Genomic DNA, 12,727 nt, shown 5'->3' with positions numbered 1-12,727 from the left:
GTCAACCCACAAGATTCAGAAAATACAACAACATCTCTGTAAATTGTATTAAAAAATAATCAACAAACGAATCATATTTGTTAGCATTGAAAGCTTTCAGTTAAATTTGTATTTTTTAAAAAATTCCATTTATTTACAAATTTCGTAAATCATGTCTTTTTGATGAGTCTTGTCTGGTTATATTGATTTCAAGCAATTCTTAATTTAATAAAGTTTAATTTGTTCCTAAACATGAAATGTGAACTTTACAGAGTAAAATTCCATTTCAAATAAAAACACACTTTATTTCAATAACACGCACACACACACGCACGCACACACGCACACACACACGCACACACACACGCACACACACACACACACATAGAAACAGTAACAAAATTTTTGAAATTGAAATGCTCTCCAGCTAGACAAGAAAGGAGTAGTTTACTCTATTATATGTGATATATTTCTGAATCTAGTTTAATTACAGTTAAAAGATTGAAAAACTCTTTATATGCATTTTAAAATTTCTAAAAAGGAATTAAATAATAAAATAAATTGCATAACATAGAGCTTTAGCAGAAAATATTACGATAACAGCACAACTATTATATTTATCACATGAATGATTGGATTAAATATTTAATCAGCAGCAATACCAGGTGAGTAGCAGATATTTACAAGCGATAATATTAATAAACGAACGATTTATGAATGATGCGGAAAAAAGTTCAGCAGGTGGGCGGATTTAATTATCCGAGGTGAAGAAAATGCGTAGGAGCTGGAACTTTAATTGAAATGCTGCCGAAGAATTGTTAAGCTAAATATTTAACAGCATTGTTGGAGATCCCACACATATTTAATATATCGCCTCCTTTAAAGCTGCTATGCATTCTAAATTTAATAATACTTGTAAGGTTTTTTTTTCTTTTTTTTTTTTTTTTTTGTATTCGGATAATTTCTGTCAGCCCCCTTCAAGATGGTGAATCATTTTGAAGTTTTATTGATTTTGATTTATCTTTTTTAATTTCAATTATTGAAAATACCAAAAGAGTGATAAGAAAAATATGTATTAATTTTTCGGAGAAATTCAACATAAAGCAATTATATGTATGTAAACATATTTTAGCATTTGCGTGGCCGAATAAAAGAAACTTTTAAAATTTTAGCTAGACTTTATTTCAACATGGGAGGCATAATTTGCGTACAAAGAATAAAGTATCATAAGAGATCCGTCAGTAAACATCGTGAGACAAGAGGAAATTTTCCTTTCAGTGATTTTACTAAGATTTTGATGGGCATTTCTTTGACACGTGTAGTCCTAGGAAAGGGAAACTTAGGTATTTTAAGAAGAATATTGTAAGCATTAGGAATGTTTGTCCCTTCACTGAGAGCAAAAGAATATATTGAAGTGAACAGTTTTATAGAGTGCTTATATAATTAATTAAATAAGAAAAGGTTTAATTGGGTCATGAACTATGAGAACATTTTAGAATGAAGTTAATATTCTTTAAATTAAGGTAAAATTAGGAAATTTATTCGGATTTATATTATATTAAGAGATATTACATGTATTATATTACATACATTTATTTTTCTGGGCAATAAACAAGTAGTTGCAGTAGGTGATTAATTATGTATCAAACTACTTTTCCAATTGAAAAAGATTTATATAAAACAATATATATTTTATTTTTAGGTAATATTTGAAACGTATTATGCCACATATTTATCCTCATATATTACTTACTCTCTAGAAGGGTTTTCAAAGGGACTAATTTTAATAACATATATGGAAGTTTTATTCTTATACAGTAATTCATGATTTTTATATTTGTGATTTTTTTAGTCTAATTAGTTATTTATCGTGTCCATGGGTGCAGTTTCCTAAATTTGTGTAGTCATTCATCATAGTTTCAATTATAAATTTTAAACTTTTTATAGTTCAGTCATCAAGTTTTCTATCATTCCATAACCTTACCATTTTTGAATTTTTCATATCTTACAGATAAATAAGGCAAACAGAGAAAACATTATAAGATTTTTTTTATTTCACTTACTTTAACAAATGCATGAATAATTTCATAAATTATTTTTTAAATAGGATTACACAATCAAGAAAAATTTTAATAGCGATATTAAAATTATGGAAAAAATGTAGGTAAAGCTCTTTCCTTTTTTCTTTTCATAATTTTATGTTCCATTTTCGATCCAATCAAAAAAAAGTTTTGTTGTAGATCAAGGAGAAAAATTTACTTCCCACTTTGTGGCATAATTAGATTTTTAAAAGTCAGTATGAAAAATTTTCGAATTTTTTAAAATGTGTTCTTAAAAAATATAAAATGACAGCTTGATGACTCTTGTTTCTTAACTATATTAAATGCATAACCATGGAACTTGTTTAATTAATAAAATCGTTGAGAAATAAAAAAAAACATAATTTTAAATTAATTTTCCCTTGAAAATTGTTGCAACTCTCAGCTTTTGAAAAGTTGGATTTCTTTTGATTTTGTCATTTTGTAATAAATGATATAAGGATTGCGTCAAGTGAAAAGATTTTTTTTCCTTTCATCAGAATAGAGCAAATACAAAAAGAAAAAAAGTATTTATTTTTCAATCAAGGAATGAAAGGAAATTTTTAATCTTCTTTAAGTAATTTAGTAATTCATTATGGTAAAAGCCACATTCGAGCGTTTCTTTGCACCTGAGAAACTTAAATATCCTAAAAATTCTTAATTTTTTTAAAGATGTAATATTTTTTTCAATATTTTATTTGGTGTTTACAAAAGTACTAAAGCAAAGAATCTAAATAAAAATCTTTTACTTTTAAGTGTAATGAATAAATTCAAAAAAATTACTTCTTTCAATTTTTTTAAAAAATTCAGAATAAATCACAAAAATGTCTCGATCTCCAAAAATTGATATTTATTTTTATATATAAACTTAATGACTTAATATTTGAAGTTAATAAAAAATATCAAACATACACAATGAATTTGAATCATGCACAATGAATTATGTAAAGAAATTTCTATTTGAAGTCTAACAAATAATGTGAAATACTTATAATAAATTTTCAAAGATAAAATACAAAATCATCAGAATTATAATGATCTACACTAAAATATAAAGATCCGAATTAAAATATTGTTAGTTGAAAATCTGCATTTTGATTAAATAACAGTTTATAAAGATTTTAAAGAAACGAACTTATTTATTTATCAATGCACATAAATAATTACAAATATAAGCAGCATAATGTATGTAAGAAACATTCAGATATATATGTATGTATCTGAAACATACTGTTAATTTATATTTATAAATATACATATTTTATCACATATATTTCATATTTTAAACATATATTTTATTATTTTTTTTTATTTGTTTAATACTTATGTACATTATTATAAAAAGAAATTATTTTTATAAAATACAAAGTTTGTGTGCTAAAATTACTTTTTTTTATGAAATATAAAGTTTACAGTTTGTAAAGTTTTTGGAAAAATATAAGATTGTTTCATTTATATATTTATGACTAAAACAATTTTAAAGTATGATATAATCATCTTCCAAAAATATAGCTTAAACATTTATATGTAAGCTTAAGATTTTTCAGATTATTACAAATTTGAAAGTAAATGAAAAAAAAAGGCTTTCTTGCAATGAAATAATGCACTGCTCATTAGATATCAGCGTTTTTTTTTCTGAAAGTCCTAATAATAAATCTTTATTTGAGAAATTTCAGTCGCCTTTTTGATCTTCAAGCAATTCGTCTTCCCTCGGTTGATCTCAGTCGATTCGGATAGAAAGGATTATGGTATCATGTGGTTTGGCAGATATTAGTAAGCCGCGTCTCTACGTCTAATCTGATAAGATTTGAGGTTGAATATCTTCTTATTTCTTGAGGTAAGGGTTTTTGCTGAAAATAAGAAGAAAACATTGTCTTTTTTCATGTATTTTATATTTTCTTTTTCGTATAGTTCAAAATATTATTTTTAAAATCGAACCATCAATAAAAATTAGATCGAGTGTGAGATTTTAGAATAATTCTTCGAATATCACTTTTACATTCTTTATTAAATTTCCATAAAATGTATTAACAAATTCAGGAAAGAAAAATACACTTTCAAAAAGTAGATTGAATTTTTATTTAATTAATAGTAATTTTCAATTTGTTGATTTAATGTTTAATATTAAATGAAAATTAAGGATTTTCAAGTTAATTCAAGATAAGTTAGTACAATAGGGACGTTGAGATTGATTTAGATGTGATTTTCAGATTAATTTCTCCTGAAAATTCTCCGTATTTATAATTCTAGGGCAATGCGTGCCAAACACATTGGCTGTTAAAATAGCGATGTGTTTATCTCTTGTTTGGCAAATGTTAGCTTAATTGCTATTCTAATCGCAGCAACATAGCTCAAAAATTAAATCAAACAATCCATTTTATTCCATACTTCAACTAACTAATTAAAATATTTCTTTACATGATGGAAGCTTGTTTATCTAGCATAAAGACATGAATTTAAATAATTTTAAATTGATCTCATTATGAAATTTGATTTTAATAGCCAATTCAAAACTTCGAAAACTAATAGAACTGTAATATTTCAATTAGTCATTGGAATGACAGAAAATGACTTAATTCATGCGAACATACGATTTGTAGAAAACTACAATACTTTCATTTTTTTTTATTTTCCATATTATTTAACACCACCTGCATCCCTGCTTTCAGAGGAAAAATAATTCCTTCTGGTATGGATGAAGTGAGGCGAATTTTGTTTTTTGAAATAAAATAAAAGTAAGTAATAAAGAAAGAAAAAAAAAGAACAAATTAAAAAATGCATACACAAACCGTATAAAAATAGATAAATGGCAGAAACGGCAAAGCAATTTAAATTTAGAATGCAAAAGGATTAATACAATATCATAATTGTAAAATAATAACAGCCATGATAAACTTGCAAATGACACTAAATGTTTTACTATTTACAAGTGATCAGACAGATCTAAGGATGAAATAAATATGAAATAATTTATGAAAGTGATACTTATTTACTCTTATTATACAATAAGAAGCAATTTAATTCCGAAAAACAAAAAGAAAAATAACCGAATAACAGTTTTTTTATTATGCAAACGATAATTAAAAAGTATAAAATGTATTCTGATAGAAGAAATTCTTTTTTTAAATTAAAATTAAATATAAAAATAAGAAAAAAATCATTTTTATGACAAAAAAAAAAAGAAATCGATATTTTTTTTTTAATGCAAACAATAATGATAAACAATCTTAAGTCTGCAAATGTAGAATTAGTGTGGCAATTCTAAATCTCTATTATATATTATGGGTAACAGAAATAACAATAAAGAAATAAAGAAATCTTCTACTGGTAGACATTTAAATTGAAAATTTATAGGTAGAAACCAAAAATTTTTTTAACTCGTATCTAAAAATTGTTTCATTTTCTGTTACCGTTCAAGTGTCTTCCACTTTTGCCATTTTTACTATTTTTTCATGAACAAGTTATATTGGGTAGTAAAACTTACTCACTCAACCATATTTTATCATACTTTAATCAAAAATATCAAAGTAGACAATTTTTGTTCAGTGGGCATATTTTCAATTCCTATGGAAATGGCGGAATTATGTTTTATAGTAATGTTCAAAAATTTATTATTTCAGAAACTATTCAACGTCTTTCACGTGAGTCAGCTTTTGAACTAAAAAATATTTCATGTGAATGGAAATAATTTTACAACTAAGAAAAAGTAACGGTAAAATACAGTACTATTCAACTTTTGAAATTGTCTCATATATCTTCATGCCATATAAAATATTTTGTATTTTTTGTTTTCATTTATTATGAAATATCGATATTTAATAAAAGAAGTTATATAAGAATAGGGTTTCCACTTTTTACTTGTTCTACTTATTAATTCTCGAGAATCGCGTGATTTTTTTTTTCTTTTGAGATCACTACGTGATTTCTGCTTTCCTCATTCCCTTACCATATAGGTATATATTTCAACAAGTAATAAGAAATCGTAAATATATATTCATTTCTAAAAGCAAGTATAATTTATTTTAAATTGTATGAGCTGCTAACAGTGACTTTTCATCAATTACTAAAATTAAAATCATGAATTTCTAAAATTTTAATTTTCTGGTAACAAAGAAATATATATGTAAACGTTAAGAAGCAAAAATATATAATTCTAAAATATTTCAAAATAAAAGTCCTTTACATTAATCCGAAATCAACCATTTAAAACTCCCTCAAGGAGTATGAGTGGTTTCGAAGAGGCCATCTGTTCGCCATTTTTCGTCGTAGATGATGTTTATATCGCCCATTTAATCTATACTTATAATAAAGCTCAATGTGTGTGTGTGTGTTGGCGCTCTACAGGTCAGGTCATTTGACATACAGCTATCAAATTTGGTACATGTATATCTTAGAGGTCGGGAATGTGCACCTGGGGTCCCTTTTTTTGAAATTTTTATTAGAATTTTAATTATTAGTTAAAAACTAACTTTCCCGCCAAAAAAATCTTCCATTTTCCCCACCGCCAACTTTTCCGCCAAAAAAATCTTCCATTTTCCCCACCGCCAACTTTCAGTTATTTTTTTCTCCCAACATAATTGAGGCTAGGGTTAACATTTTTCGGCGGATTATTTCAAACGATTCTGTTTATTTTCTTAATGTTTTATGCATTTAAAATTAAACATTGTTCATTAATCCATGTTTCACATTCATTCTGAAGTACTTTTGAATTAAAATAACACACAATAAAGGAAATTAAAAATGTATAATCTGCATAGCGTTACCCCAACTGGCGTAGAAAAATTCACGCACTTGCGTTAACGTAACTGGCGAAGAAAATTCACGCATGCGCATTGTTTTCTGACTGTTGACATGGCAACCAACGGATGATTTAAATTATTTTTAGGTTAGTTGCATGCTTTTTTAAGTAAATTGTATTTATGTTAGTTCTATATTTTTTGTATATGCTTATAGTTTTAATTACATCGTTTTTTAAGTAGTTTTTTAACCTATTTTCAATGATTTAAATCATTTTTAGGTTAATTGCATTTTTTGTAATTAAATTGTATTTATGTTGGTTATATACTTTTTTGTATATGCTGATAGTTTTAAGTGCATCGTTTTTTAAGTATTTTTTTAAACCTGTTTTCGACCGATTATTTTAAACGATTCATTTTATTTTTTTAGTGTTTGATGCATTTAAAATTAAACATTGTTAATGAATCGATCTGTTCATGATGAATCTGAGAAATTTTTGTTGACAAATTCTTGAGATATTACATAAATTAAGAAAGATATTCTTTAGTGCCCATAAAGTCTAAATGCTCAGTGACTCTATTATCAGTAATCATAGTATTAAAAAAATGCTTTGTTTCAGTAAAAAATATTATTATATTAATTGCAGATAAATCCTTTACACTTTAATTTAAAGCATAATTTCTACTAGGGGTAACAGAAAATTAGAGAGATACATATCAGGCTATGACTGAAGGCCCTTATAATATTATGAGTGAATTATATAACTATCAAAATTTGAAGTTTTAAAATATTTTGCCGAAGAATCTATTAAAGTTGGAATTGCGTAAAATATTTAATGGAACGACCGGAGTTTAACCTCCTGCTTGGAGCAATTTTTAAAAATCGCCAACAAAGACCTTGCGAAATGTTCAAAAGCAAAGGAGCAGATGTTCAATTATAGTGCATAATAAAGATTGCCAGCTTTGGAGCGTTATCGCAACTTGGCGAAGAAGGGGGTTAAACTATGGTTCAACCTTTTTAATTATTAAAATTTAAACGAACATTAAGATTGGTGAACCGGCTGGTCGCCAAAGGCGGCTAGTAGTTAATAAAATTAATTAACTTAATTTTTTATCGTAGCAGCATTTACTTCTTTTTTCCCAGAAATAGTAAAATTTTTATGGAAAAATGGACAGAGTCCAGTCATAATCCCACAACTGTGCTATTATACATTGGAAACTTTGCTCTGTAAACAGGAGATTTTACACATTTATTTCACACTTTTTTTTAATGAATTTTCTCTTGAATAATTATTTAACACTTTCATTTACCTTAACTTTTCGTATCGATTATGTACGTAAGTATCAATTATATGCATGCATTTTTTCCCATATTGTACAAATTAAAAAAATAATCATTGGTTTAGAGTTTTTATGGAGGCACACATGCAGACATTCCAAATGTGCGAACTGTTATCAAATGATGATTAACAAATTCAGCCTGAATTTGTGCCCAATTGCGCCTTAATTTGCTTTCGTATTTTATTTATAAATGTTGAAAAAAAATTTATAATTTCCATAATTCTAACGACACATTCAATTCTATATGGAAAGATAATCTAGCATAAGAAGATATAAATTCTAGATCATTTAAATCTAGATAGAAAGAAAGACAGAAAAACTTGTTATTTTAAAATTGCACTTCTAGTAATTCGAATGCGAATAATATATTTGTAATTCCCTGCAATTTTTATTGTTGGTATAAAATGAAAATTGATTCATAAGATATAGTTGATGATACTTAAAAATTTCATTTTACAATTTTAGAAACAAAAAAAAAACATTCTATATTTATCGTTTATTATGTTCTTTCGAATTACTCGTTTTTCTACGTTGAAATATAATATTTAAAATTCATAAGATTATATTTTTTTTTATTAAAAGGAATGCATACCAAAGTGGTTCGAGGATTTTTCTTTTTTCCGTACATAGGAAGTTTCAGCTCTTGAAACATATTTTGCTTCGTTTCAAAGCATTATTTGCGTAATTATGCCAAAACATTACTAATTTATTTGGATTTATGTAGTTTATAATCCAGTTATTAATGACCAATTTATCGTTTTGTTTCTTCTATTTCCAAGAATGTTTTATTAGTTGGCAATATTTCGTTGTTTTATTTGTTGAAATTTATTAAAAGACATTTAAATATTCTGTGCAGTAAATTTTGTAAAATTCTGGAAATATTTAGTTCTAAAAAACCGCGATGAAAAGAAAAAATGAAACAGAAAGCCAGGAATGGAATGATAATAAATTTCGAAAATGGATTTTTGTTGATTGCAGATATGAAAACTTTCCATCTTAAAGATATTTGGTAAAAACAATACAAAGAACTGAATTTCGGGAAAACCCTTTATTATAAAATTATACTGCCCTCGGTTGTTCAAATATTTATGATCTGAAATGAATTGGTGATTATTATTTTGCATAAATTATTTTTATGGGTATAAAGAAATTTTCTGAAAGTTGTTGAATATTTATCCCAATTATTTGACTCTCTGATTTATTATTGGATATAAAGAAATTTTCTGAAAGTTGTTGTATATCTATGTCAATTATTTGACTCTCTGATTTATTATTCAAGAAATAATTTTATTAAAATAGTTATCTATAGATTCTATGATCAGATTTTTAAATTCTGGTATGGGCAAACTGTCTGGGATTTTATAATTTATAATTTAATATTTTACTTATGTAAATTTATGTTGAAAATAATGCTTTAATATGTCTTCATTAACCTATAGTTACAGAAAGTAAAATTGTTAGATAGGAATAATAGAGGTCATTCTCCTAAGGAATGATATATTGCATCAAAATTAAGGTTAGAAATTTTCTTTTAATCTAATATTCTTAAAAATATTTGATAGAAAAGTTTTTGCATTATTTGTTCATACGCCAAAAATTTGCATTTTTTTAAAATGATCTTTTTTTTCCAGACAAGAAAATTAACCGATTTCAATTGTGAAAGGCCAACTAATAGATAATATCTGAGGAAGAAAGGAATTCTTATAAAAATTAATGAATATTCTTGGAATTAAAAGTAAAAAGAATGGGAATGAAGTTCATTCTTTCTAAGCAGGAAGATTCATTCTTCCATGCAGCTTCGTTCATTCTTTCTGAAGGCATCTTTCAAATTAATCTAGACAGATAAGAATAATTTCAGAATTTTCTTTTCTGCCCAGGTCCTAATGAGTTTTAGAATAGTTATCAATATATGGTGAAATAAAAAAAAAAGAAAGGTAATATATAACATTCACTTGACCTTAAATCATATATCTTTCCTTTACTTTGCTAGCTCAATGCAGCATTGGAATCACAAAGCAAAAGACGTTTTTATAGACAAAGGACAGCTTCGTGCAAATGATGGCTAGGCTACATCAAAACGAAGATATAATTAACATGGAACAGAAAAAGAGAGCATTTGTATCCACTGAAAGCTTTTTATTTGATAAAAAGAGAACATTGAAAAAATGATATTTATGTAGGACGAATTTCTTCAAGAACAATAGTCAGTGAATTCTAAGCCATTTCAGTTGTTTTATTTCCGTTGTAAAATATTTTCCTCAAAAGAAGCCTGGACTCCAGACGCTCTGACTTAAGATACTTTTTCAGTCTTTAAAGTGCTCTTTATTTAATATGGCAGTTAAAGAAATCTGATTTTTTTTCCTACTTCAGTTATATTATTATAAAATTCTTGGATTTCTTTCTTATAAATTTTTATTTATCTGAAGATGCTGAAAATGAAGCATCATATATTTATAGCTGATATTTATTTCATATTGTTTTTGATTTTTTTAAGCTTTTCTTTCTTTTATTAAATTTTTTTGATCGATTTTTAACCCCTAAAAATATTCTCTATCTTAAGTGGGAGTTCTTGTATTAACTTTCAAACTAAGTACCTTGATGTTAATTGGTAAAAATAAAAAAAAAGATTAACTTCTTAAGACAATTTTCATTTTTTTTCTATAATGTAGCATTTATCTGGTTTGTATTATATAAAATCAAATACGAGTATGCAACACAATGCATAAGAAATTAGATATTTCTCATTGTTTTTGTTCTACGGCATGGAAGATATTTTCTCTGATCTTACTATTTACCTGTTCTTTCAGTTTCAATTAAAGACATATATTCTTTTTTTTCCCAATTTTTTTAATTAATAATTTTGAGGAATATTGTTGACACTACTGTACTCAAACATTGAAACTGAACTTCTATACAAGAAAAACAAAAGGATTTTATAGTAACATTTTAAATATATATAAATATATATAAAAGTATATAATCGAATGATTATTGCAAGAAGCATTTTAACATGGAATTCAAATTGTAAGCGTAAGCCATGTATTTATAATATGTATATATGCTTAAAACCTTTGTTTATAATTTGTAAAAATATTTAAAATATGTAAACAATATTTTGGGGTATAGAAGTTATGAAAATATTAACGATTTCACACACAAAAAAAAATTGTATAGCATTTAAATTTTTTATTCATGATTGTATTTTATTTTTCATTGTTAGCAAACATAACAAATAATTTGTATTTTATGACATACTCAATCATGATGTAGAATTTAATTTTTTTAACTAATATTATTTACTTGTCATTACTTATCATTTGATTATTATTTACTCACTTTTGATTAATATTATATTTATATTTGCTTATTTCAGAATGCTTCAGATTTTTCTGGAATTTATCACTAACGTGAGGTTATTCGAATTTAATTATTATCTCAAAATAAATACATATTTTAATTCAAGAAAGCACATCTTTCGTAACATAAAAAACGTTTCATAATTCCAGTGATTTTAATTAAATTCAAATGTCAGTTTCATTCTTCATAGTCTGAAATTCATTTCATTTATCACGAAAGTAATTTTCACTCGAAAGTGCATTTCTTGGACAAAAACTGAAATTTTCAAACATTTTTTCCATTCTTAGTATTAAATATTTGACATTTATATGCAAATCTTATCAGAATATTAATTTAAGCTGCAAAATGAATATCATTAGTTACAAGCAGGAGTAATAAAATGAAAAAATTGCATCCTTATGTTATTGAATGGGGGAAGGGACATTTAAATTATTTACAATTATATGCCAATTCATCATAAAATCTCTACAACTTGATGGTACTAAAACTATAACAGAAAAGCTAAGAAATGTTTAAGTTTAAACATTAATTGAGAATATAAGGAAGAAACTAATAATGAGAGTTTATTTTGATATTTTTATAAATGTTTTTATAATATTGAGAGATATAAAACATGGGCATCGAAAATTCTAAAAATGCAAAATGGAAGAGTAATTCGAAATTCAAAAGGAAACTAATTTGCAAGTCCTAACAGGTGAACTACTTATCTCAAATTATTGTTCTGAAGGGATTATTCGGCACCTGTTTAAGTTTTATAAATGAATGCATTAAATATTTAAAACTTTTTTTGTCAAGACGTAAATTTCTTTACGCTCATAATATGATCAATTAAGATTCTCATAATAATTTTGATGCGTAATTTTAGAATTAGTCTTCTGTTATTTTCAGAAATTGCTTATATTCAAAAGAGCTTGCTGAAAAGTAAGTTCCGTATTCTGATATGAAGCATATTAAAATGATTTTAAAAATTTAAAAATGTTACTTAAAAAGTAAATTGAAAACTTTTCTTAAAACTTTAAACTAAACAAATATATCAATGCGATTTAGAGATTGGAAGTGAATAAATTCATTTTTAAATGATTATTTAAATTGATTAATTTAGTATTGAATTTCTATGTGGTGTTCTATTTTGCATGTGTAAATAGCGGCCTTTAGAAATAAAATGTAAATATAGTTCAATAGTAAAATTCCAAGAATTAATTTTTAACTTAAAATTAAATACTTACAAATTTCAAT

Source organism: Argiope bruennichi, chromosome 5, assembly GCF_947563725.1.
Source record: "Argiope bruennichi chromosome 5, qqArgBrue1.1, whole genome shotgun sequence".
Lineage (NCBI taxonomy): Eukaryota > Metazoa > Arthropoda > Arachnida > Araneae > Araneidae > Argiope > Argiope bruennichi.
The sequence above is the reverse complement of the archived record's forward strand: the minus strand, read 5'-3'. Positions refer to the sequence as shown.